The sequence below is a fragment of the Perognathus longimembris genome, chromosome 5 (assembly GCF_023159225.1).
Source record: "Perognathus longimembris pacificus isolate PPM17 chromosome 5, ASM2315922v1, whole genome shotgun sequence".
In the NCBI taxonomy this organism is placed as follows: domain Eukaryota; kingdom Metazoa; phylum Chordata; class Mammalia; order Rodentia; family Heteromyidae; genus Perognathus; species Perognathus longimembris.
The window spans coordinates 34,826,264-34,832,653 of NC_063165.1; the positions used below are offsets into that span (position 1 = coordinate 34,826,264).

A 6,390-nucleotide genomic window follows, 5' to 3' on the forward strand; every position below is an offset into this window, starting at 1 on the left:
ACAAACAATGATATAGCAGAATAAAAAAACTGATATAAAACCTGAGCTTCAGGGATGGGAAAGTGGCTTAGTGATAGAGTGCTTGCCTAGCATGCATGAAGTTCTGGGGTCAATTCCTCAGTACCATATAAACAGAAAAGCTGAAAGCAGTACTATGGCTCAAGTGGTAGACCAAATGCTCAGGGACCGCCCAGAGTTCAAGCAGCAGGACTGGAAAAAACAAACAACAACAACAAAAAAAGACACCTAAGCTTCAAATATCAAGGAGTTTATTGCTGTTGGCTTAGACCATAGTTTCCTGTGGGTTGCCAGGGAGTAAAAAGAAGGATGCCCAAGGAGCCATTCAAGAATCCAGGCAATACCATGTAGTTTACTAATAATACTCTTGAGCAAGAATTTTTTTTTAAAGTGAGCCTTCAACCTATTTGAATATAGCTTTTAAAGAAAGCATGCACATGCTTTTTTAAAGGGCTGCTTATAAAGACTATGACAAACAAAGACTTTAATATATATTCTGTTCAAAAGAAATTGATGAGCAAAGTTCTATATTCTTAGCATTCTTTTTTTTTTTATTTTTTTATTTTTTTATTTATTTATTTTTTTAGCCAGTCCTGGGGCTTGGACTCAGGGACTGAGCACTGTCCCTGGCTTCTTCTTGCTCAAGACTAGCACTCTGCCACTTGAGCCACAGCGCCACTTCTGGCCATTTTCTGCATATATGGTGCTGGAGAATCGAACCCAGGGCCTCATGTATACGAGGCAGGCACTCTTGCCACTAGGCCATATCCCCAGCCCCCTTAGCATTCTTAACTACAAACTTTGTAACTACCTGGAAAATAATGGAAAAGACATAAAGACCTGGACAATAGTATAAGATATTTTAGGGGCCAGATCTGGGAAGACTTGCATTTCTTTTTTTTTTTTTTTTTTTTTTTTTTTTTTTTGGCCAGTCCTGGGCCTTGGACTCAGGGCCTGAGCACTGTCCCTGGCTTCTTCCCACTCAAGGCTAGCACTCTGCCACTTGAGCCACAGCGCCACTTCTGGCCGTTTTCTGTATATGTGGTGCTGGGGAATCGAACCTAGGGCCTCGTGAATCCGAGGCAGGCACTCTTGCCACTAGGCCATATCCCCAGCCCCAAGACTTGCATTTCTTTCAATCACATACCAGTTAGAGCAAATAATGCAGCCCCACTGGTCAAGGCTAGTTATAAATGTTGTTTCCTTTCATGTAGAAGTAGAAAAGAGACATTTCATTCAAAATTATTTGTTAAAGAGACATTCAAAATATTTTTCACTATTGGTAGCTTTTGTTAAAACTGGTAATAATTACTTGTTAGCAAACCCTAAAATGGAATATTTTCAAGTACATAATATAAAATAGCTAAATAAAATAAATCCATGCCATAGATGAGAAGGGCCCAAAATTGTCCAGGTTAAAAATTGGATGTCAGAAAATGATGGTTCCTGGCATTTTTATGAAATATTTACATAATTTCAATCTTAGTTAACCTACTTTCTTAACCAAATACTTGTCTAAAATATTGGAATATGTTGTGCAATGATTAGCTAATGGTTATCTTAAAACAAACAACCCCTTTTTAGAACCATGCAATAGACAGAGGTAAGATTATTCTCTAAGTCCCACATACTATGTTCCAGAACGGTTTGGTAAACTGGTAAAAATAGATTCTCTTTTATTTATGTGGCTCTACCAGTCTCTTTTCAGAAGCACTTTTCTGAATGCCTTCAATGCAGAACTCTCTATAGACTCCTTCAGTTGGTTGTTATTTTCTCTTTAATTTTAGGCAGAAAAAAACTCACACCTTAGAAGTACATTGCTGAAAGCCACGTGTCTGCACATATAATTTGTGTGCCTGTGTGTATGCTGAGACTGTCAGCTTTTCTGCTCCTACCTGGTACTTTACCATTAAGCCACACCTTCAGTTCCAGCTTCCTGCTGGTTAACTGATGAGAAATGACTCCTGTGTTTGGAAATCGGCTTTGAATATTGTCTGTCAGACCCCAGCTACCTAGGCCCTTCTAAGCTACCTATATTTCTCATTCTTTCTTGATGGTTGTTTTTCCTTCAGTTATCAGGAAATCTCACCTTTGCCCTTCCCAAGGGAGCTGCTGGGGGCTTTAGACCACCTTCTTGCTCTTGTCCACATGTTTATCGTTACCTCGTTAATGCTTACTTATGAATGGTTTCACACACATCCTTTCTATTCTAGAACACTGACCGTCTTCTGAAGGACAAGACGTGGTTCCACAGCTGGCATCTACCAGAATCAACCAGATGAAAAACTCACAGAAGAAAATCACAAAATTTACAGAAAGCATGTTCCTCTTGAAAGGAACCAATATTCTCTCAGCCTCATGTCGGCAATGGCTTCCAAAACACTTACGATACCATTCCTTAGTAGAATAGGACTGAAGACGAGTCTGCATTGTTACGTACGTGACTTTCTAACCTGCATCTCACGAAAGAGAAACTCTCCCATGGCCACCATCATCTCCTGTGGATTGCAATTTGCCACAATGCAAAAGTGCATTGTGACTCTGCGGGAGGCTGGTGGTCTCCCATGCTGTTCTGCGAATGGCCTCAGGTCTCACAACCCACAGCCCACACATGTCACATGATGTCACACCATGCAGCATGGCAAAATTTATTACAAGTCATATTCTCAGGGAAGCTGGAAACCCATTTAAAGCAAGCTTTACAAAGCAATAAGATCTGCCTTTAAATAAATCAAAGGGGGAAGATTGAGATTGGAGATTTTCTTGAGCATATTTCTAGCTCTGTGTGAAACTAATAAGTACAAGTAATCTGTGAGCTAAAAAGCTTTGTTACTGTTACTGAAAAATATCACACTTGTGGTGGTTTGAAATTGGATTTTTAAGTTATGAAAATCTAGGTTTGTCTCTTCTTACATAGTCTAACAAGCTATGCTCACTTTGTCAGAGCCTATACCAAAATTGGAACAATACAAAGAAGATTAGCATGACTTCTCAGCCAGGATGACATGCAAATTCGTGAAGCTTTGCATATTATAAATAAATAAATATCTCTATTAAGATATCCACTGATTCATTCCTGGTTCCTATACCTTGCTAATATCAAAGATATTATGTAAATAAATTCACTGTTTCTTTGAACTTTTGTATGATGGCGACACAACTTAATTTGACCAACATCAACAAAACATAATTATGTTTCATTTTCTCCAAAGGGATATGGTCAATTATTATAAAAATGGACTGTGTCATGTAGTGAAAATTTATATACATATTTACATGAGTATATAAATTTATGCTTACAAGGTTTTATTTAATACAATTTAGTATAAGATAATTTAACATATATTTAGAAATATATTACACATATATTATATTTACATGTAATATAATTAAACCAGAGAGAGAGAAGGGGAGAGAGAGAAAGAGGGAGAATGGCCCTTCTGGATTTTACATGGGAGTGGAATGACCTTTCACATATTTAACTTTCTTAAGCAAAAACCAGATATGAGCAGTAAGTAGCATTCTCCATCAAAAAATGAAACTCTGGAAAAGCTCACAAGAACAAAGTATGATGAAAAGGGCAAGGTGAGGCTGTAGCAGTAGATGAACTATTATAGATTGATAAATAAATTTAATACATATGCACATACAGAGACACACAAACACACACACAGTGGTATAATACTTGGGAGGAAAAAAAAAAGCTTCTTAAATGAAGGAAGCCAGGAATGATAGATAAGATGTACTGATTCCAATTTTTTCTCTGATTAACTGAATAAAGGATGTGAAAAGATTAATAATTATCTGCAAAAGAGAAGGAGAATGAGAAAACGAATTAACGGAAAATGAGGCAGATTGTAAAGACAATAATATTAGAAAAAGACAATCAGGATGCAGAGGGAGGGTTCTTCCTTGTTTATTTTATGCCACAGAGAATAAGATTTATAAAGAGAAACAGAAGAAAAGAAAATATGCATATCCCTACTGAAGGAAAGAAGAACTAAAAGATTTGTGCAAAGAGAGAAGTATTCCAGTTTAATTTTACAAAAACTGAGCACAGCTTTTCAGAACAAACTAATATATTGTATCACAAGTATTTGTTCAATTTTCATGACTCTATCATTGGTACTAATATATCTCAATTACTCCGAGGTTTAAGGAAAGAGGTTAGAGAGCAACAAACATAAAATCGAACATTTTAACATCATCAAAAGGGCTAGTTCAATTAGGAGGTCAAATCCTCAAATTCGTTATTGTTCTTTTATAATGAGTGAGTGGACACAAGAGAGATGGCGACCTACTTAAGGCAAATGGGGATAAATTAATATTGTGGTGAAATTAACACAAAGTCAGGGACTTGTACTTAGGTGATAGAATTACAATGTAGAGCTTTGGCAAGGGAAGAATAAGTTAGATACTTAATATATAACGAACTTTGCCCCTGAATGAAGACAGAGGATAATTTCAAAATTGTGGCACAATGGTGACAAAATAAGAGCACATAAGTAACCATCATAGGACCCAAGGCATCATCATAATCTGTTGTGTCATTAGAAAGAGTGCATGGCACACAATAACTATATATCAAAATAGTAATTACTAATTAGGCTACATATTCGTGGTGTTAGTATGACAGGAAGTAAGGGAAGTTCTATAAATATTTAATTTATACATGCATACACATATGTGTCATCTGTACTGGTATTAATACTAAAAGAGGAACACAATTAGTTCTTAGAACCAAAATCTGTACAGAACTCAGAGCCAAATAAAGTTTTTATCTACAGCCACCACACTCATTTCCTCTACTGGAACTGGAAATGTAAGAACAATTGTGATTCAATGAATACAGATATTCAAACTCCCCTAGAATCTTTCATAAAAAAATTGAGCAGGCAAAGTGTCTCTAGTTTCACTGGTTTAAGAAAAAAAGATAAAGTAAATTTGTCAGTTCATATCACCTACAGGGAAATCTTTGGGGGCTCAAAGAAACAAAGGAAATGAGAAGTTTTAAGAATAGATGTGAAAAAATAACAAAGGTGGAGTTCATGTTGTGATGAGAAAAGATGAGAGGCACAATGTAAAGTAGCTGGAGATAAACAAGGGTTACAGCAAGGAAACAGCAGGAGGAGACAGCTCTTGTAGTGTAAGTGAGATAGAGTGTGTTTATTTTCGAGCACATGGATCTATGTGGAGCCTAAATATGAGAAAGGAGAAGGGAAATGGGAAGGAAGACAATAATACAAACAAAGAAAAAGTAAGTGAAACAAAAATGAGGTGGAAGTACAGACTGAAATTACCATTGGGATGCAAGGGAAAGTAATGTAGAGATCAGGTAGCAGAATACAGTCATGTTTTGGGAGCTGAAAGTGAAAAAGGAAAGTATAAAGAAAACATCTGTGTAAAGTCAAACCAAAACAGGGCAAGCAGCTCTTGAAGGAGGATCATGTAACACAGACAGCATAACAAACAGCAAGGAAGGCACAGAGATGCACCTTGTATACCATTCTCTAAGGAAAAAAGAAAACAAAATGTTAACTTGTAGCTTCTGTCTGTATGTAAGCTTATCTAATTTAGGGAGGTGAAGGGGAAGCACATAAATAGTGGGACAAAGGGTGAACTAATTCAGCAGTGATACTCACTAGACACTATGTTGGAAATGAACTACGAAACTTGAGGGGGGTTCAGGAAGGAAAACACTGGGAGAAAATAAGGGGAGAGGTGAAAAAAAAAGAAAAGTACTAAACACTTGACTTGTGTAACTGTAATCCCTCTGTATATCGACTCCACAAAAAATAAAACAAAACAAAATATCAGTTCAAGGAAAATTTGTTAAAAAAAAAAAAAAGACCATAGGAGAATGGACTATATTTGGAGATTTTTGCCTTGTGAAAAAAGAAACATAAGGATACAAGGGGGAAATGGTGCATTAAAACTTTCTTCTACAATTATTATTAAAACTAAGTAGATCCATAATGTGGATTTAATAGAATGGGGCTGCTTATATAATGTATAATGATGCCTATTATCTTTATCTCACTTTGTTCAAGTCAAGTTGTAAAAGTGAATTTTTCTGTAAGAATACAGAAGTTGGGCTGGGAATATGGCCTAGTGGCAAGAGTGCTTGCCTCCTACACATGAAGCTCTCAGTTCGATTCCCCAGCACCACATATGTGGAAAACGGCCAGAAGGGGTGCTGTGGCTCAGGTGGCAGAGTGCTAGCCTTGAGCGGGAAGAAGCCAGGGACAGTGCTCAGGCCCTGAGTCCAAGGCCCAGGACTGGCCAAAAAAAAAAAAAAAAAAAAAAAGAATACAGAAGTTTTTGCATAACCTTCTAAAACACAAGGATTGGGCAGTTATTTAAAATCTAAGC

At 36.8% G+C, this 6,390-nt stretch overlaps 1 non-coding gene across 1 annotated transcript; it reads left to right on the forward strand.

The window, feature by feature from the left end:
• Positions 1-2,948: 2,948 nt before the first annotated feature.
• Positions 2,949-3,053, forward strand: LOC125352147. The gene has a single exon (XR_007211138.1). It is a non-coding gene; the product is annotated as a U6 spliceosomal RNA (small nuclear RNA).
• The last annotated feature ends 3,337 nt before the right edge of the window (positions 3,054-6,390 follow it).